This window comes from Planococcus citri, chromosome 4, assembly GCF_950023065.1.
Source record: "Planococcus citri chromosome 4, ihPlaCitr1.1, whole genome shotgun sequence".
In the NCBI taxonomy this organism is placed as follows: domain Eukaryota; kingdom Metazoa; phylum Arthropoda; class Insecta; order Hemiptera; family Pseudococcidae; genus Planococcus; species Planococcus citri.
Genome location: NC_088680.1, coordinates 6,153,764 through 6,176,391, shown reverse-complemented (window position 1 = coordinate 6,176,391; position 22,628 = coordinate 6,153,764). Strand labels below are relative to the sequence as shown.

The 22,628-nt window shown below is 34.0% G+C and overlaps 2 long non-coding RNA genes across 2 annotated transcripts in view; one reads left to right on the top strand and one right to left on the bottom strand.

Annotated features, from left to right (window-relative positions):
- The window catches only part of LOC135845784 (uncharacterized), a 263,256-nt gene that overhangs the window by 136,043 nt on the left and 104,585 nt on the right, over nt 1-22,628 (bottom strand). The gene's annotated exons all lie outside the window — the stretch shown is intronic.
- LOC135844952 (uncharacterized) lies at nt 9,600-21,354 on the top strand. The gene is made up of 3 exons (XR_010558677.1): nt 9,600-9,784; nt 20,017-20,176; nt 20,297-21,354. It is a non-coding gene; the product is annotated as an uncharacterized LOC135844952 (long non-coding RNA).

The following is a 22,628-nucleotide window of genomic DNA, read 5'->3' as shown; positions in this document are numbered from 1 at the left end:
ATTGCATTGGATCTATTCGTGTGTTTTCGCAAAGTTGCAATCCACCTGAGAAGCCCTTCTTCATCGACTGCTCAAAATAGAAAATTCCTCGTATACTGTATTATCGGTACGAGCGTTCCCTTACTTTATGCATCAATTTTTACAATGTTATTTGGTGACTATGAGGAATATGAGCTCTCATATTTCGGGCCATTTGCGATAAAGAGGTTTATTTGCATCGCTCGATTATTTTTGATTATCGGTGCGTTTTGGTACATCAGATTGGCCAGTAAAAATAAAGAGGATTTATGGTCAAAATATGGCCTACATATGCGTTTGCTTACGATGCTTGGCGGATTCTCGGCTGTAATGAGCATTGTCGAAATCATTTCACTGATAAGAGGGAGTAACGAATCTAATACGATTATATTTTTCTTGGCATTAAATTACGTGGGGTGTACTTTAGAAGGAGTGGTTATTGGAGCATTATTCACATTCAGAAAATCAACATTTGATCCAGTTATATCTTCAGTTAGACCCAATCAACAAACAGTTCCGTAGGTTATGAAATTTTACACACTGAAATTTTATTATGCTTAAAAGTATACTTAATTCGATAATCATAATATCCATCTAGAGTGTAAGGTTTACACTAGACAAGTTCTAATTAATAATCAATTGTTAATGCACATAGTAAGTACAATGTAATAATGTGTAGAGTACTTTCAATTAAAAACTTGATTTTAAACTGATGATTTCCTTTTTATGCTTGTATTTAATCAGTAAAAATGGGGGAAATTAGCCATGTAACTAAACATCAACACCTCCAATTCGAATAGTTTTACCAGCCAGCAGCGTGATTTTTCAAATTTCTCCATATTTTAAAATTTCTCAAAACTTTTTAAGATTAGTTGAATTTTTCAAAATCTGCATTGAATATACAATTTTAAAAACTTGAATCAGAATTTCCAGGGTGAAAGCTCAACGAAAGACAAAAAAAAATGATACGTTTCCAAATTTTCATCAGAAAAGTGAGATTACTATTTTGCAACTTTTTGGCAATGAAGCAAAATGGGTTGCGGAAATTTTCAACATAGGTAATGTAAAAGTGGGGATTTTCGGCGATTTCTGGTTTTAAAAAAAACGAGGTTTTGACAATAATTTTAGCAAAAGACACAGCTTTTGTGGAAATGTTTGGACAACAAAATGAGACTTTTCAGCAAATTTTGAAAAAAGTGAAACTTTTCAGAAAGTTTTTGCAAAAAAGCGAGACTTTTTGGCAATTTTTGGCATACCTAAGTATACTATTTGGGGAAAAACGAATATTTTCCGTAATCTGATAAAACGCCAAGCATTTTTGTCAATTTATTCTGACAAAAAGCATGAAACATTTTGGAAATTACCGGGAAGAAGTGAAACTTTTTTTCAACTCGTGCCGAAAAAGTTGAACTTTCTTGCAACTTCTTGGGTAAAAAGGTGACTTTTTTGAAAATATTGAAAAAAAGTAAGATCTTTGATAATTGTAGCAAAAAAAAGGAAGGTTTTTCTGGACGTTTTTCGAAAATGAAGTGAAACTTTTTAGAAAACATTAGCAGAAAAGTGAAACATTTTGGCAATGTTTGGCTCATTTAAGGAAAAACGAGTTTTTTCAGTAATCTGACAAATAGCCAGCATTTTTGTCGACTTTTTTTTAACGCAAAACAAGACGTTTCGAAAATTTACTGACAAAAAGTTTTGCAACTTAATGTCGAAAAAAGTTTAACTTTTTTGCAACTTTTTGTGTGAAGGGGTGACTTTTTTTGAAAACATTGTTGAAAAATGACCTTTCATAATTTAAGCAAAAAAGCAATGTTTTTTGGAACTTTTTGCCAACAATGTGAAACGTTTGTGCAATAATTGAAAAAACATTTTTTTTGCAAACAACCGACAATTTTATTGACAATAAGTATTTGGAAAAATTGAATTTTTGAAAATTTTAGAAAAAAAAGCAACTTAACAATCGAATGATATTGAAAAATACAAAACATCAAAAGTTTCCCGTTTGAGTGGAAATTTTTGAAATTCACGCGAATCGCTGTATTTTGTCCAAAACTAACTCCCCCATCCAAATTTTACAATTTCCAGCCATTCTGGAGCCTCCAGCGCGGTTTTTCAATTTTTCCAGAATTTTAAATTTGCTCCAGAAGACGTGAATACCTATGCAGTTGAAGTCATTCCATGTCAACTCAATCAAAAAAAGGCGATTTTTGAAGTTATGTCTTTCGATTTTGCTCAATTTTTTTTACAATATATACCCAGCCAGCAAGTAAGAACCCCGCAATCAGTTTGATCCCAGCCCTCTAGGGGGGCGAGTGGGGGGACTTCCATTATTTTCACATTGTCTCGAGGTACTCAACTTCAGCAACCCATTCCTCCAAAACCATGAATACTTTGATCAAAACTAATTTCACAGTTCAAAACAGCATTGCATTTAAAATTTTTTAAGCATTTTGAAATTTTCAAAAGTTGAAAGTTGAACATTCCAATTGAAAGTTCAAATTTCAAAATGGAGCTGTAAGTGGGAGCTAGCATTTAAAATTTTGAAAACATTTCCATAGATGTACCTTTTGATGCTTTTTCGAAATATTCAAGTTTTAAGATTGGATCTCTTAATGGAGGGGGAGCACCCCCACCCACAATTTTGAGCGAAACTTTCGAAAGAAAATCTAGGGCATGTGATATATCGAATTGTATGTTTTTGGTGACGCTGAACACGAATATGACGTCAGATTTTTGATAGGACCCATCCATGGCCCCCCAGCACCTCTCCAAAAGGGAATAAATGTTCAAAAAAGTGTTTAGTTCATGCGACACATGGGTGACGCTGAACACGAATATGGCGTCAGATTTTTTAATGGACCCCATCCGCGGCCCCATCAATTTTTTTGGCTATACCATTTTCTTGCTTTCTTACCACCCATGATAATTTCTCGTTTTTTTTTGTTCTCTTGCTAATTTCTTGTCGGTATAGACACTCTGTAAAAATCCACTTTTACAGATTTTTTTCAGAAACTTAGATTTTTATAGACAATTTGAAAAAAGTCCAGGTTTCAACAGTTTTTATACCATGAAAAAAAAATCAAAATTCGATCAAATGTAAGTATAACTCAGAAGTTATGCAAACCTTTTTTTTAAAAAATCCTTCTGGAAAAAGTTGTTACGATTCAGAATTTAATAAGCAATGCGATACTAACACATTTTCATACGTATCTACCAGCGATGAAATATTTTTTAGAGGAAGCAAATGTGATTGTGTAAAAAGATAATCCGTTGATAAGATTAATATTAACAAAAAAATACGTAGAAAAATGACAAATTCTATAGCTATCTCCCTTCACGATATCCCTTCGTTGGAAAATTTTTAATCGCTGTACCTAATCAGAGGTTGGACGATGTTACTGTTTTTGTGGTGAAAAAAGCTATTCAATTGTTTCATGGTTCATGTTTGCAAGCAACACTTTATGAGCTGAAATCCGCATAAGTAAGTAGACAAATCTATAGATATTAACGAATCATTATTTCATTCATCTTTTGCTGGTCGTGAATGCGTGTCACATAATTTACGTAAACGTTACTAACTCGTGCATTTTATTCGAATCAGGTTGATGAAAAATAAATTTACAGCATGGAAATTGGAAAAATACTGCTAACCATATCATTACTGTTCATATGTCCCATTCTATCCATATTCTCGACAATATGCGTCATCATTCATTTGTACAAGTTTTTCAAGAGTACAGGACCACAAAGTCTGTCAACGAAGAATCTTACTTTTTACTGTTTTTTACTGTTGCTCATCTACATCCTAACATTTACAATTGTGGTTGGATCCCTAATGTCTTTCTATCAAGAAACGATTGCTTATTTGGTATTAATTCTTGTCTTTAATATGCCAGTGACGACATCGTTTATCAAATTCATCATTGCATTGGATCTATTCGTGTGTTTTCGCCAAGTTGCAATCCACCTGGGAAGCCCTTCTTCATCGACTGCTCAAAATAGAAAATTCATTGTATACTGTATTTTCGGTACGAGCGTTCCCTTATTGTATGCATCAATTTTTGAAATGTTAATTGGTGAGGATCGTGAATATACGCTCTCATATTTCGGGCCATTTGCGATAAAGAGGTTTATTTGCACCTCTCGATTATTTTTGATTATTGGTGCGTTTTGGTACATCAGATTGGCCAGTATAAATAAGAAGGATTTATGGTCAAAATATGGCCTACATATGCGTTTGCTTACGATGCTTGGTGGATTCTCGGCTGTAATGAGCATTGCCGAAATAATTTCACTGATAAGCGGGAGTAACGAATCTGATACGATTAAATTTTTCTTTTTTTTAAATTACTTGGGGTGTACTCTAGAAGGAGTGGTTATTGGAGTATTATTCACATTCAGAAAATCAACATTTCAGCCAGCTAATTCTCCAATCAGACCCAATCAACAAACAGTTCCATAGGTTATGAAATTCTACACATTGAAATTTTATTATGCTTATAATTCGATAATCATAATATCCATTTAGGATGTAAGGTTTACACTAGATAAGCTCTCCATTAATAATCAATTGTTGCTGTTGGAAGTACAATGTAATAACATGTAGAGTACTTTCAATTAAAAATTTAATTTTAAACTGGTGATTTCCTTTTTATGCTTTTTCTACTTTGTTCAGTAAAAATGACGGAAATTAGCCATGTAACTAATACCAACACACCTCCAATCCGAATAGTTTTACCAGCCTCCAGTGTAACCTTTTTAAATTTCTCCATATTTTAAAATTTCTCAAAACTTTTTAAAATTAGTTGAATTTTTCAAAATCTGCATTGAATTTAGAATTTTAAAAGCTTGAATCTGAATTTCCAAGATGAAAGATCAACGAAAGACAAAAAAAAAATGATAGGGCTACGTTTTCCAAATTTTTTATTAGAAAAGTGATACTATTTGGCGATTTCTGGTGAAAAAAAACACGAAATTTTGACATTAATTTTAGCAAAAGACACAGATTTTTTGGTAATGTTTGGAAAACAAAATGAGACTTTTCAGTAAATTTTGAAAAAAAAGTGGAACTTTTTGGAAAACTTGGCAAAAAAGTGAGACTTTTTGGTAATTTTTGGCATACTTACTATTTGGAGAAAAACGAATATTTTCCGTAATCTGATAAAAATCCAGCATTCTTGTCTATTTTTTTTCGACAAAAAGCATGAGACTTTTTGGAAATTACTGGGAAAAAGTGAAACTTTTTTCATACCGAAGACAACTTTTTGGGTGAAAAGGTAACTTTTTTTGAAAATATTGAAAAAAAGCAAGATTTTTGATAATTTTAACAGAAAAAAAAGGAAGGGTTTTCTGGACATTTTTTGAAAATAATGGGACACTTTATAGAAAACATTAGCAGAAAAGTGAAACATTTTGGCAATTTGGCTCATTTAGGGGAAAACGAGTTTTTTTAGCAATCTGATAAAAAGCCAACTGACAAAAAGTGAAACTTTCTTGTAACTATATGTCGAAAAAGTTGAACTTTTTTGCATCTTTTTGGGTGAAGGGGTGATTTTTTGTTGAAAAATGACCCTTTGATAATAATTTTTCTGCTGGTTATAAGATATACGTCAGTAAATGAAATTAATTTTCAATTAGGTACATATATAAAACTGAATTTTATTCGACAACATTTCAAGTTAGATAATTAAATTACAATTTTTTTTCAATTTCCTTCTTTTAATTTATAAGTACCTATGTAGTTCAATTTACTTATGATTACTTCATTTTAATTGATTAATAATTCAATTTTTTTAATTCATCAGTTTAATTCAAGTAGATATTATCTATACCAAATTTATTTTTATCAGGGCTTGTAGGTACTAATTTTTTTTCTAAAAAAATAGCATCCGAAGTAACTAATCAAAAGCATTTGAAAAAGTAACCAAAAAGCAACCAAAAAAAAAAAAAAAAAATTGCAAAACGTGGCAATGAATTCACATAAGAAAAAAAATACCAAAAAAAAAAAACACTTCCAGTGATTAATTAAGAAGAACCTTAATCAAGACTTTGAGGATTTTAGCAAAAAGCGGGCTTTCTTGCAATGTTTGTCAAAACGCGAGACTTTGACAACTTTTTGGAAAAGCAATGAGACATCTTGAACTTTTCTTTTTGCAACGCAACAATTTTTATCAATTTTGACAAAATAAGAGACTTGCAGTTCTTATTATTTATAATTTTTTTTTTTTTGACAGAAAGTAAGACTTTAACAATTTTAGCAGAAGTCGGAGCTTTTTGAAATTTTTGGCAGAAGAGCGAAACTTCTCAATAATTTTTGCGGAAAATGGGACTTTCTGGTGATTTTTTTCCTAAAAAAGCAAAACCATTTCGGTAATTTTGGTTTTAAAAAAAAAGAAGTTTTGGTTAATTTTAGACAAAAAACTGATTCTTTTTTCAAAAATTGGTGATATGGCGAAACTTTTGAGTACCGTAGGTATGTATCTGGCGAATTTTAAAAAATCAATCTTCTTGTTTTTCGTTTTTTTTTTTTTGCAAAAAAGTGATATGTACTTAATCTAATTTTTGACAGATGGCAAGACTTTTTGCTGTTTTTTGGGAGAGAATGTTCGGACCTTGACACTTTTAGCGCGGGGCTTCTTAATCATAACGCTGAAAGATCAATGCAGCCAATTAAAAATTTTTCCTTTCTTTTAAAAAAAATTAGAACCAGGGTTTCAAAAAAATTGAATTTTTGAAAATTAAAAAAAATAATTATAGTTTTAGTAACTAACATTTTGAAAAAGTGACCAAACGGTACTTTTCGATATTTTTAGTCATTTAATTACTTGCAAAGTAACCCAGCACGAGCCCTGTTTGATTTTAATTTCATGTATAGGTATATCGCACCTCGGGAGTAATAAGGTCACATCTCAAAAAAAATTGATTTTGATGTTTTTGCATTTTTGGGGTTTGTATGAACCCCCCTCAACCAAAAATTACACTTTGAGTTGGGTACATCATCTAGATCTTGTAAAAAACGCAAATGGCCTAACTCAAAATCTCAACAACATTGCAAGTTGTTTGGAGTTATAAGGGCACATCTCAAAAAACTCCACCTTTTTTGAGCAAATTTCGTACATACAAAGTGTTAACAAATAGTTTTGATTGTTTTAAATGTTTGTCAGTTAGAAATAGTCACAAGGAGTGCATTTTTTATTGGTTTGTACCAAATGGAAAAAATTTTTTAAATTGATCACTTTTCAGAAAAATGAATTTGCACATACCTATCATGAAATTTTAGTTTTTTGAGAAAAACTCAAAAACTAAGCACTTTAGAAAAAAACTAACGACATTATGTCGATTGGAAATTTAATTTTCTACAACTTTGTTGTCATGAAATTTTTTTTGGACGCTTCCTTTCGCCTCCACATCAACTTTAATGAAAGGATCTAACTCGAAATGTTTTCCAAACATTGAAATATTTCCTCTTTAAGATTTTATTTTTCAAAGTGTTCTTATGCTAAATGAAGGTAGGATACCAGATCTTTAAAATGAGGTGCTATTGATTCCTCACAATTAATTATAAGTTGATAAAAATAATGAATCAAGTTTTTAAAAAAAAGAAAATCACCCTCCTGTAAAATTTCACTTTTTTGAGATGTGACCTTATAACTCCCGAGGTGCGATATCTAGGTAATCAAATTTTAATTCATTTCAATTTTTTATATAATTAGTTAAGTAATTTAATTCATTTGATTCATTGTTATTTATGCTTATCTAATTCAAATTTTCATTATTTTAAATTCAAATGAATAAGTTTAGTTTTTATTTTCAATCCAATTTACTCAATTCATTAATTAATTTTCAAGTTGAATGTTCATATTCGTATGTACATTTTAGCACCTACTCCTATGACTTAATTTAAATTATTTTATTTTCATGTTGACTTAGTTTACTTTTAATGACATGTATTCTCATTTTACTTCATTAAATTCATTGTAAGTTCATCCATTTTCACTTTATTTCAGTTTTGAGATCTTGTAAGTGACATTAACATACCCCATATTTCTAAAGTTTCTGTTCATTCCTAATTATACAGAACTGGGCTGGTCGTACAGTCAATTTAATGTTCATTTTTTCCCTCAGAATAGCAAATAATGGCATAAAAAATCATAATATCCTACCTATTTTCTTGTCGAATAAAAAATTCTTCACTCACCTGTAACAAAAAACAAAAAAAAGTTGTCGATTAGTTGATTTGAAATCATTCAACAATATCTTAAATTTAAAATGACAAAATATTAATCAAACAGTCTCATCATGAGATGAGATCTTGAAATGAGAAATATTCTAAAAATCAACCTAACCATAGATATGTAGTAGGGTAGTACCTAATTCTCAAAAAAAGAAGTCAATTTTGATGTGCTTAATTTGAAAAACAAAAATTATTTTTTTGGAAAATTTCAAGTGGGAATCATTTGTATAGGTGTCCCAGATCCCTATTCTAGTGTTGGCCTCAATTCAACCCCCCCCCCCCGTGGGCCCTTTCGACCCCCATCGATGATGTTTTCGAGGTTGTAGAATTCGAAGGGGAGGGTGAAAATGCCAATGTCGATTTAAAGTTTTCTTCTGTACCTCCTTCTCCTCTCATGCGATGAAAAATTCTGAAAAAATTCAGGGAGGTACCGCTATGTATCCTCTGACCATATTCGTTTACAGAACAAATCTATCTCAATTACGCGCTGCTGCAGAATTTTCCCCCTGAAAACGCGTTTTTTTGCCTCCCTTGTTGTGGGGGGGGAGCGGTCTATGGGCCCAAAATTATTTTTTTGGGGTACTAAACATACCCTGCGAGTTTCATCAAAATCCATGGTTAAAGGCAGGGGGGGGCTTTGATGTTAAAGAGCTTAAAATAATGCTGAATGTGTCTAGTTTGCTGAAGTAAGGGTCTAGACCCTAAATTTCGGCTTCATTTTAGAAATATAAGCGATTTTAGCACTTCATCTCATACTAAAATACCTAATTTTCATTTCAACTTTTCTATATTAAATAATCAAGATTTTAAAATGAAACTTACATAATTTTGTAGAATGAACTTTCCTGATTCCAAAACCCTATAATAACATCTTTAATGTTATTGTTATGTATTTATTCAACATTTTCTTAAAATGAATCAATTTCGTCACTCACTTTTCGAAAAAATTATACAAAATTACCATGATTCACAGGCACAAGGCGAAGCCCCCAAAAATATTTTTGTCCAATATATTGAATAAAATAGCATAATTCCAGCGAAAACGATTTAATAAAATTAAAATAACTCGTAAACAACCTGCTTACTAGATGAAACACAAAAATACTCCGGGTGGCGAGCATTTAGTGTCTGGTGCCGCACCGGGGCGGTCCCTAGCCTCAATGCCACAAGTGATAAGAACACTTCGACTACAAAATATTAGTTAAATATTCACGCGGTAGCCGTACGCTTATTAAAACCAAACATCTCACCATGAACCGGTCTATTGGGAAAATTGTATTTTTTATACACGAAAAATTGTACCTATGTATCAGTACAGCTCCACATTTGTATACCCGCCAAGATACACCGGTTTTGTAAATGAGCTATGGGTATTTCCCATCATATGATGTCACTTCGTTGCCAAATTTATAATCGCAGTACCTAATCAAAAGTTGGACGATGTTGTCGATGTTAGTGTTTCGTGGTGAAAAAAGCTACTTAATTGTTTCATGTTTGCAAGCATCACTTTATGAGCAGTTGAAATCCGCATAAGTAAGTAGACGAATCTATAGATATTAACGAATCATTATTTCATTCATCTTTTGCTGGTCGTTAATACTAACTCGTACATTTCATTCGAATCAGGTAGATGAAAAATAAATTTACAGCATGAGAACTGAAGATAATTATACCAGTGTAAGAGTATGTAATTTTGTGCCTAATAGACGATTATTTCAATGGAACGTCACGGTGACGTCACTTGACGGACAGCTGTGCTGTAATTGGTCGGTTTCATTATCAACAAACAAATTTGGCCCTCGATTAGCATTACGTTAAATGGGGAATTTGAAATCTATAAAGAAATGAAGAAAACGCTTGTTAAATTCGGATTCTGCGTTGAAAAAGACCCTAATATCATACAACCTTTCTCATAATTTCTTTATAGATTTTAAATTCCCCATTTAACGTAATGTTAATCGAGGGCCAAAAACGTTGTCAAAAGCGCTTTCGAACAATTGTCGCTACACCATTAGCCAATCACGTTGCAGCTGTCCGTCAAGTGACGTCATTGTGACGTTTCATTGAAATCGTCTATGAAACACAAGGGAAATAGAGTGTATACCCAGAATACCTGGCTAGGATCGTGGGATTTAATATGACATACTCGTTACCATTGTAAAAATCTTTGAGTATAAAATATAATGATGATATGGAGGGATAAAAACGCAGCTTCAGGGTTTCACCTGTAGAGCGCTCCAAACGTGGTCATTCGCGTACCCAATGCATTTTAAATGGGAGGTCCGTCAAACTACGTCATCCTTGGGTACGCGAATGACCAAAAACCCTGTATTTTTATCCCTCCATATCATCATTATATTTATACTCAAAGGTTAAAATATAAAGGGTACATTTCCCCGTACCCCCCCATTTTGGGAGGGGCGGTAAAAACCACCTAGAAGGATAGTGCTAGGTTAGTGCTGGTTAGTGCACGTATCGCCGACGTTAGTGCACGCCCCCTTCACCCTCATTTTATAAAAAATATGTGGGGGGTACAGGGAAACGTGGTACCCCCCATTCGCGGAAGGGGGTTAAAAACCACCTAGAAGGATAGTGCTAGGTTAGTGCTGGATAGTGCACGCATTCCCGGCGTTAGTGCACGCCCCCTCCAATCCAATTTTTTAAAAAATTGGTGGGGGGTACAGGGAAATGCTGTACCCCCCCCCCCATTCACGGAAGGAGGTTAAATACCACGTAGAAGGATAGTGCTAGGTTAGTGCTGGATAGTGCACGCATCCCCAACGTTAGTGCACACTTTCTTCACCCCTTCACCCCCTTTTTTAAAAAAAATTTGTGGGGGGCTACGGAGAAATGATTTACAAAAAAAGGGGAAGAACGTTGTTGAAAGGGTTAAAACCCACATAGTTCGATTCAGTTTCGTTAGTGCTGGTTAGTGCACACACTTATACAATTATTCCCCCTCCCCCTCCCTCAATATTAATTAAATGAATAATTTTACACCCTATAGTCTAGTAAAATGAGCATCGAATAGGGAAAATCAAAGTGGCAAGCTGATTTTCGGTATATTGGTCCATTTTGATGTCCTGAAAACGAATCCGAGCTGTCCCCCACTGTACCGAATGAGCTCCCCCCCCCTAAATCGGGTGTTTGGCCAAAATCTCGAATAGTACATATTGACTCCAGCGCAAAAATGGTTTTACAAAATGTTCTTCTACTTGTACGTCAAATTTTCCATCACATGAGCCATTGATCAATTTTCCAGTCCCAAGGGGGGGGGGGGTGGACTTACGGCGCATCGAACATAGGGGGGTTTGGGATAGCTTCATAATGTTGATAGTTAATCATCATTAAATCGATTATATTGTTGTTTTACCAGGCAAATTATTTGACTCCTGTTACGAGATGTATTTTTTAAGTGTTTCAATGACTTTTCAATCCCTCCCCAAGCGGATTTTCAGACACTTTTTCGCAATACCTATGTGATTTTGTGTCTTCGCTGAATACTCATCTCCTCCCCTCACACTTCCTCAAATTTTTCTAATAGTCCCGATTCTGTAACATTAAACTAAAAATTCCCTTTAGGTACATTTTTTTTAAGGCGTTCCCATAGCAGTCTTGCTAAAAAAAAAGCATTTTCCTCACAAACTTCTAAAAGTTTGGAGGGGAGGAGTGGGATAGGAAATCACTGTAATCCTAATCTGCACACTTTATACTTTCGGTTTTATGTGAAACAAACAAACTTTGGAGACTCTCATGATTGTGGAATTTTAGAAGAATTAGGTAGGTACATAAGGGATTTCAAATCAGTGATAAAATTTGAAAACTTCAACTTGAAATTGGACTTTCAGGCAAACATATTGAAGTTGAAATCTAAAACTGAAAAAAAAAAAAAATATTGCGAATACTTTTTTTTAGATTTTGTATGTTTATAATTTATAATTACCTAATTTCACAGTTTTGCGCTGCCTATTACGATTGAATTGGAAATTTCATTGTGAGAACGAGAAGGTAGGTAGGTAATAGGTATTCAATGCTTTAGGTTCACCCCCTCCCCCGCCCCTTCAGGGGTGAGAAATATGAAGGAAGGTCCATTCTATGGCAAATTACATGAATTAGAACAGAACAATTGCACAATTTTTCCAATTTGACCCATATTAAAGAAGATGGATAGGAAAAAGTTGCAGGGGGCTTGGGACCCACAAAGGGGGAGAATTCATTCATTACTCTACGTTAAAATGGGTGTTTGCTGTTTGAAACTGGTATTAACATTCCATTCGACATGTTTACATTTTTTCGTACATTTCAATTCACTTCACGTACGTTAAATGGGCAAATAACTAAATGGTGAGGGGCAGGTGGGAGGGGTGACACTGGTAGTCCGCTCTGTACCTAAAAAAAAAACAATGTGAATCACCATCATGCCATTTTTGAATGATTAAAAATATTACGATCAATATTAACTATCAACGTTATGAAGCTATCCCAAACCCCCCTATGTTCGATGCGCCGTAAGTCCACCCCCCCCCCCCTTGGGACTGGAAAATTGATCAATGGCTCATGTGATGGAAAATTTGACGTACAAGTAGAAGAACATTTTGTAAAACCATTTTTGCGCTAGAGTCAATATGTACTATTAGAGATTTTGGCCAAACACCCGATTTAGGGGGGGGGGAGCTCACTCGGTACAGTGGGGGACAGCTCGGATTCGTTTTCAGGACATCAAAATGGACCAATATACCGAAAATCAGCTTGCCACTTTGATTTTCCCTATTCGATGCTCATTTTACTAGACTATAGGGTGTAAAATTATTCATTTAATTAATATTGAGGGAGGGAGAGGGGGAATAATTGTATAAGTGTGTGCACTAACCAGCACTAACGAAACTGAATCGAACTATGTGGGTTTTAACCCTTTCAACAACGTTCTTCCCCTTTTTTTGTAAATCATTTCTCCGTAGCCCCCCACAAATTTTTTTTAAAAAAGGGGGTGAAGGGGTGAAGAAAGTGTGCACTAACGTTGGGGATGCGTGCACTATCCAGCACTAACCTAGCACTATCCTTCTACGTGGTATTTAACCTCCTTCCGTGAATGGGGGGGTACAGCATTTCCCTGTACCCCCCACCAATTTTTTAAAAAAATTGGATTGGAGGGGGCGTGCACTAACGTCGGGAATGCGTGCACTATCCAGCACTAACCTAGCACTATCCTTCTAGGTGGTTTTTAACCCCCTTCCGCAAATGGGGGGTACCACGTTTCCCTGTAACCCCCCCCCCCACATATTTTTTTATAAAATGAGGGTGAAGGGGGCGTGCACTAACGTCGGCGATACGTGCACTAACCAGCACTAACCAGCACTAACCTAGCACTATCCTTCTAGATGGTTTTTACCGCCCCTCACAAAATGGGGGGGGGTACGGGGAAATGTACCCAAATATAAATAAAACACAACACAAGAGGTAAACCTGCATAGCTATTTATTGTATAAAAACATATTCCAATTTACAGTGTTGCCAATATATTATAGCGAAATACCCACACACCATAGGCATATCCTTACACCAGGATTTATATTTCAGCTCCTAAGTCTCATTCTATCCATATTCTCGACAATATGCGTCATCATTCATTTCTACAAGTTTTTCAAGAATACAGGACCGCTAAGTCTGTCAACGAAGAACCTTACTTTTTACTGTTTTTCAGGGCCGTATGCTAAAAATTACCTTAAGGCGTTCCTTAGATCTAAGGTACTTTTCCAGTAAGGAAAATCTTAAGGAAAACGGTATGCTAAAATTCTACTTACATTCAAGATTCCTTACTATCATATGCTAAAAATTCTCCTTACTTGAAGTAAGGAAAGTGTATTTCTATGATGTTGCCAAGTATAAAAAAATATAGAAATCAATCAATGAAATACGTTTGTGAGGATGCTAGTTGTTGATTACTTTCACACTCACCAGGTTCGCTACCATTACTTACTTGAGATATTTATGTAGATTGTAAAGGGGATCATAATCAATAATCAATACATTGGTTTCAAACGAAATTGATATTTAAAAAAAATTGAATTCGAACGATCATTCAGTTTAGAAACTGTGGATTTTCCTCAATTTTTTTTACAAACGATTATTTTAATTTCCAACGCCTCAACAAATTTAAAGTTGCGGACGGGAAGAAGAAGCCAAGTTGATAGAAATTGGCTGGAAAATTTTAATTTCTTCCTCTTTTTAAATAATTTTGACAGATCACAAGGAAACATTTTTGCATCGCAACAAAATTGGAATTAAAGTAAGTTAAAATAAGACTAAAGTTTTCAATTCAGATGAAATTCTATTTCAGAATTTTTATTTCAAAAAAAGAATGGTGAGAATTCGAATTTTTCGAAAACATTAACGTTTTGCACTTTGAAAACATATTTTTGCTTCGAATAAAATAAAAAGTGAAATAAGAAAAAAGCGTAAAAATTTTGAAAATCCATTGAATTTCCATTTTGGAATTTGGAGGGAAAAGTTGCGATGTAGATTTCTCGTTTCAATGTAAAAATTGAGAAATTCCTTAATTTGAATTAAATAATCAAATTCCATAATCGAAATTGTAAAATAGATCGAAAATTCAAATTCCGTACAAGTCCAGGAGTCTTCTGAAATGAAAATTTAATTTTTCTGTTAGAAAAGTCTGATTCTGCAAAGAAACAACTTCAGTTTTATACCTACTTGAAACGAATTTCCAAAAATTCCAAAATTAAATTCGATCAAAATTGAACCCCCTCCCTTCCTCTCGACGCACATAACTTGGATGGCGAAAAAAAAGGCACGCATGGCGTTTTACAACAAAACTATGACCATATCAGGAGTTGAAAGTAGTGATTTCGTAGTAATTTTCAACGAGGAATTCGAATCCGGTGCCCTTTTTTTTCGCCAGACCCCTTGGAGACGGGGGTGGCACCAAAATCAAATTTTGTAAAAATAAAAAAAAATCGAATGATATTAAAAAATCCAAAACATCAAAAGTTTCCCGTTTGAGTGGAAATTTTTGAAATTCACGCGAATCACTGTATTTTGTCCAAAACCAACTCTCCCATCCAAAATTTACAATTTTCAGCCATTCTGGAGCCTCCAGCGCGGTTTTTAAATTTCTCCTGAATTTGGGCATGTGATATATCGAATTGTATGTTTCTGGTGACGCTGAACACGAATATGACGTCAGATTTTTGATAGGACCCCATCCATGGCCCCCAGCACCTTCCCATAGGGGGTATAAGTTCGAAAAAGTGTTTTGTTCGTGCGACACATGAAATAGTATGTTTTCGGTGACGCTGAACACGAATATGACGTCAGATTTTTTTTATTGGAGCCCATCCGTAGCCCCAACAATTTTTTTGGACTTTTACCTATTTATGGAGGTTCTCGGGGCCATGAGTGAGGTCGATTTAAAAAACTACGGCTATATTCGTGTTCTCATGTGAATTTTTTGGACATTTTCTTGTTTTCTTGCCACCCCCATGTCAATTTCTCGCCTTTTTCTTGCTTTCTTGCTGATTTCTTGCCGGTAGACACTCTGTAAAAATCCACTTTTACAGATTTTTTTTTTAGAAATTTAGATTTTTATGGACAATTTGAAAGAAAGAATCAGCTTTCAACTTCAGAGTGACCGCTTATTTCTGGAAATGATTTTCGCTGACATTTCCAGGTTTTCCAGGCCAATGTTTCCATTTTTCCAGAAATTTTTTTCAAAATAAAAACACCGTGTTTTTAAAATTACCCCTCCTTTGCATTCAAAAAATCACGTTTTTCAATATGTTGGGTTCCAAGCCCAAACTAAATGAAATTAACCGAGCGATGCAAGTGAAATTTTACCCAAAATGGATACTATAAACACCTATACCTACGTACTAGAGATATTAAAAAATTACAGATGAAAACTTACAAAAAATTCCCTGACTTGTCTAGACGGTCGAACTTCCCTGACTTTTCATGGTTTTCCAGAAGTGTGGACACCCTGCTTTTTATATGTAGAGGAGAAGGTACAATTATGGACCCAGGTACAAATATGGACCCCCCCCCCCATGGTTTAGTGTACAACCACTAGCGCTACGGTCATGCTGGGTACTAAAAATTATACTATGTAGTAGTGTAGTATCGATGATCCATGTAAGGTGCACCGGGGGAAGTCAGAACGCTTTTTCACAATTTCAAATTTGATCAGCTGTTACTCTCGTACTAATGAACCAATATGGCTGAAATTTTGTATGTAGATTCCCATAAGGGTTCATAACCTATGGTGAAAATTTCAGCGCGATTTATCACAGTAGCTTTCGCACAATCGAATAAAATGTAACTTGTTCTGACTTACCCCGCTTTGGGGTAAGTCAGAAATCTACAAAATTAATTGGTGATTTTAGGATTCGACCCTGATCGATGCGCAATATGTCGAATAATATGTTTTCGAGGTCGTAGAATCCGAATCTGGAGTTATTTTTTCTGTAGGAGTGGGGGGTGAGGCGTGGGGAGAGAGAAAATTTCAAATTTTTCCTACATTATCATGTAATATGTCGAATAGTATGTTTTCGAGGTCGCAGAATCCGAATCTGGAGTTATTTTTTTAGTAGGAGGGGGGGGGGGTGAGGCGTGGGGAGAGGGAAAATTTCAAAATTTTCCTACATTATTATGTGATATGTCGAGTAATGTGTTTTCGAGGTCGTAGAATCCGAATCTGGAGTAATTTTTTTAGTAGGAGTGGAGGGGGGGTGAGGCGTGGGGAGAGGGAAAATTTCAAAATTTTCCTACATTATCATGTGATATATGTCGAGTAATGTGTTTTCGAGGTCGTAGAATCCGAATCTGGAGTTATTTTTTTTTGCAGGGGTGGTTGGTGAGTCGAGGGGAGAGAGAGAGTAAATTACAAATTTTGCCTATATTAATGTGTAATATGTCAATTGATATGTTTTTGAGGTCGTATAATTCGAATCTGGTGTTATTTTTTTGCAGTGGTAGGGGGTGAGGCAAGGGGAGATGAGAAATTTCAAATTTTGCCTATAATATTGTGTAACTTGTTGATTGATATGTGTTCAAGGTCGCAGAATTCAAATCTTGAGCTAGTTTTTAGGGTTGAGTGCTATTCAAGTACGTTTGGGGAGAGGGGGTTGTGGCCTACTGTGCCCCGTGCAAGTTGGAACAGTAATGAAATGAGCTAACTAATGATTATTTGAAATAACTTCCGCTCAAATACACGGATGTGTATGAAAATGGCGATTTGTAGAAATCTCCCCCTCCTGCCTATTATGGCAGTCATTGTGGTAACTTCAGAAAAACAATTCATCTGACAATTTATTGTAGAGTACAAAAATGTGTTTGTAAAAAAATGAAAAACTCATGTTAGGAGAAAAAATAATCATCTTCTGAGAAAACAAAAAAAAATCCCCAAAACATAGTAACACCACTCCAAAATACACATCTGACATCATCCTGCAGAAAAGAACACATGATATTGCCTGATTGTATAGCACTTTTTTTTTTCAAAACATGTTCTGAATTCTGATTTTACATAAAAAAAACTGTCAACTTTGAACATCAGTGGTATAAGAAAACATTGAGATGAATAAAAACCAAATTTGGAATTTTTTACAAGCAAAATTTGAAATCCGCCACCCATACGAACCTACAACTCACCTTCCACCTTCACCACAAAAAATGACTCCGGATTCAAATTCTAGGACCTCGAAAACATATTATTCGACATATTACACAATAATGTGTGAAAAATTTGAAATTTTCTCCTCCCCACGCCTCACCTCCCACTCCTACCAAAAAAATAACTTCAAATTCGGATTCTACGACCTTGAAAACATATTATTCGACATATTACACAATAATTTTGTAAAAAATTTGAAATGTTCTCCTCCCCACGCCTCACCTCCCACTCCTACCAAAAAAATAACTTCAAATTCGGATTCTACGACCTTGAAAACATATTATTCGACATATTACACAATAATTTTGTAAAAAATTTGAAATGTTCTCCTCTCCACGCCTCACCCCCCATTCCTACAGAAAAAATAACTCCAGATTCGGATTCTACGACCTCGAAAACATATCAATCGACATATTACACAATAATGTAGGAAAAATTTGGAATTTCCCCCTCCCCACGCCTCACCCCCACTCCTACAAAAAAATAACTCCAGATTCGGATTCTACGACCTCGAAAACATATCATTCCACGGATTACACATCGATGAAGTCAAATCCTAATTATCAATGTTCACTTTTCTGACTTACCCCATAGCACTAATTTAGGGGGTAAGTCAGAAAAAGCGATATAAATAATGAATAATGGAAAATTTAAAAAAATTGAATACTTGGGGTTTTACATTATTGTTTTAGGAATACTTTCACTTATAATATCACTTTTACTGATCATTTCTTCTGAGGTAAAAAGCAGTTTGAAAAACACTGGTTACAATTTGAAATCAAATTCAAAACAGCAACTAAAAAAGAACCAATCAAAAGCCTGTAAAATGAAACTGGGTCGCGAAATTTTTTATGCTGTGATGAATTAGGGGTAGTACCCTCAAGTTACCCCTGGGTAGCGCTTCGGCAGATATAAGCCACTAAGAGCTAGAGCAGTTTTTCTGACTTACCCCGAATTCGGACTTCCCCCGGTGCACCTTACTTATTTCGGATCCATGCAAACTTGGGTGTCTCTCATCAACAATTGTTTTTTTTGCGCATTATTTTTTTCATAATGGAAAATTTTACAAGTTTTTCATTCGGTAATTCATCAACTTCAAATAAAGTTCGGAAAAAAGTTATTAGCGAAGTAAGTAGCTTACAATGTGTACTTTCAAAATATACTTTCATATTTGTCTGTACTTCAACTGATTTTCATATTTTTTTTCATTATTCATAAACTGCGCCGATTTTTTTCATGGGTATAAATATGGACCCCTAAATTTTTTTACCTAATTTTGATTCAATATTTTTTAGAATGTCTAGAAAAGTGTTATTAACAAAGAAGACAAGTCCAAAGTGTCAAAAATGGAACCATGATTTTTTCATTTTTGATTAACTTGGCCAATTTTTTGCATGGGTATAAATATGGACCCCTAAATTTTTTTCATCTAATTTTGATTCAATTATTTTTAGAATACCGAGAAAAGTGTTATTAATAAAGAAGACAAGTCCAAAGCATCGAAAAACATCTTTAAATAAATTTTTGTTCAATTTTCTGAAATTTTTATTCATTTTTTGAGGGGGTCCATATTTGTACCCGAGTCCATATTTGTACCATTTTATGTCACTTTTCTAAATTTCAAATTTCTCCGTGAGTTTTTAACAGAAAAATTTTTTTTTTACACAATATACTAGAGTCTTTAACCTCTCAAATGGTATATTCGAAAAAAAATTTTGATAATTTTTTCTACCCTCTAAACCCAAAAGGCTAGAGGGGGTCCATATTTGTACCTTCTCCTCTACCATGAAAAAAAAAATCAAAATTCGATCAAAAAATGTAAGTACCTAGAACGCAGAAAATTTGCGAACCTCTTCTTTTGCAAGTCTTTCTGGAAAAAGTTGTTACGATTCAGAATTGAATGAGCAATGCGAAACCAACACATTTTTATACGTCTACGCATGAAAATGTACATACATATTACTAGTGGGTACAGAGAAATCAAATGTGATGAACTGATGATGGGAAATAGCTATTACATTTGTCATTTTTCTACGTATTTTTTTTTATCAAATATTAAAACTCGTATTATCAACAGATTGTCTTTTCACATCGTGATGTCCCTTCGTTGGCAAATTTGTAACCGCAGTACCTAATCAAAGGTTGGACTATGTTACTGTTTCGTGGTGAAAGGAGCTACCTAAGTAATTGTTTCATGTTTGCAAGCATCACTTTACGAGTAGTTGAAATCCGCATAAGTAAGTAGACGAATCTATAGATATTAACGAATCATTATTTCATTCATCTTTTGCTGGTCGTAAATGCGTGAAACATAATTTACATAAACATTACTAACTCGTACATTTTATTCGAATCAGGTTGATGAAAAATAAATTTACATCATGGAAAATGAAGAAGTACTGACATACATATTTGGGTTCATATGTTCCATTCTATCCATATTCTCGACAATATGCGTCATCATTCATTTGTACAAGTTTTTCAAGATTACAGGACCACAAAGTCTGTCAACGAAGAACCTTACTTTTTACTGTTTTTCACTGTTGCTCATCTACATCCCAACATATACATATGTGATTGGATACGTAATGTCTTTCCATTATAGAACGCAGGACTATTTGGCGTTCATTCTTATATATATGACAGTGACGACGTCGTTTATTAAATTCATTATTGCATTGGATCTATTCGTGTGTTTTCGCAAAGTTGCCATCCACCTGAGAAGCCCTTCTTCATCGGCTGCTCAAAATATAAAATTCCTTGTATACTGTATTTTCGGTACGAGTGTTCCCATACTTTATGCATCAATTTTTACAATGTTATTTGGTCAGAGAAATGAATATATGTACTCATATTTCGGGCCATTTGCGATAAAGAGGTATATTTGCACCGCTCGATTATTTTTGATTATCGGTGCGTTTTGGTACATCAGATTGGCCAGTTTGAATAAAAAGGATTTGTGGTCAAAATATGGCCTACATATCCGTTTGCTTACGATGCTTGGTGGATTCTCGGCTGTAATAAGCATCGGCGAAATCATATCACTGATGCGCAGTGGTGACGACGAAATGTTTTTTCTTGGATTTTTCTTTTTATTAAATTTTTTTGGGTGTACTCTAGAAGGAATAGTTATTGGAGTACTATTCACATTCAGAAAATCAACATTTCAGCCAGCTATGTCTCCAGTTAGACCCGATCAACAAACAGTTCCATAGGTTAACAAATTTTAGACAAATGAAATTTTACTATGCTTATAATAATTCGATAATCATAATACGTATGTACTACCTATCTGCATAGGATGTAAGGTTTACACTAGATAAGCTCTAATTAATAATCAATTGTTGATGTAGTAAGTACAATGTAATAATATGCATGTATGTAGAGCACTTTCAATTAAAAACTTAATTTTAAACTGGTGATTTCCTCTTTTATGCTTCTGTTTATTCAGTAAAAATGGGGGAAATTAGCCATGTAACTACATAATATCAACACCTTCAATCCGAATAGTTTTACCAACCTCCAGTGTGATTTTGCAATTTCTCAAGTCAGGGTTCCACTTATTTCTGGAAATGATTTCCCCTGACTTTTCCAAGTTTCACAGACCAATTTTCCCATTTTCCAGACCTTTTTTAAAAAATAAAACACCATATTTTTAAAATTACCCCTCCTTTGGAATGAAACAAATCACGTTTTTCAATACGTTCGGTTCCAAGCCCAAACTAAACGAAATTACCCGAGCGATGCGACGGAAATTTTTTCCAAAATTGAGACAATAGAACTACATACTGAATTATTAAAAAATTACAGATGAACAATTTCAAAAAATTGCCTGACTTTTGAGTGAAAATTGATCGAAATAATATGCGAGTAAGAAAAGTGAGATTATTTTGCATCTTTTTGGCAATGAAGCAAAATTGGTTGCGACAATTTTCAACATAATGTAGAAGTGAAAATAATTTTAGCGTAAGACACAGCTTTTTTGGAAATGTTTGGAAAACGAAATTAGACTTTTCAGCAAATTTTGAAAAAAGTGAGACTTTTGGCGAATTTTTAGCACACCTACTATTTGGAAGAAAAAACGATATTTTCTGTATAACCTGATAAAAAACCAGAATTTTTGTCAATTTCGATTATTTCAATTTCCAATGCCACAAATTCAAAGATGCGGATGGGAAAAAGAAGCTAAGTTGATGGAAAGAAAATTTTAATTTTGCCCTCTTTTTTCAATAACTTTGATAGATCAAACGGAAAAATGTTTGCATCGCAACAAAGTTGGAATTAAAATAGGGTAAGATAAGACCGAAGTTTTCAATTTAGAAAAAAATTTATTTAACAATTTTAATATAAAAAAAATGGTAAAAATTCGAATTTTTCGAAAATTTTGATGTTTTGGACTTTGAAAACGCATTTGTGCTTCGAATAAAATAAAATTTAATGAAAGAAGAAAAAGCGCAAAAATTTTGAAAACTAGTTGAAATTTTATTTTGGAATTTGGAGGAAAAATTTGAGATGTATTTTCTCATTTCAATGTATGTAAAATTGAAAAATTCCTAGATTTGAAAAAAACAACAAATTCCAAAATCGAAATAATTGTAAGAAAGATTGAAAATTTAAATTCCGTACAAGTCCAGGAGTCTTCTGAAATGAAAATTTTATTTTTCGAGGAAAAGACGGAAAATACTGTGT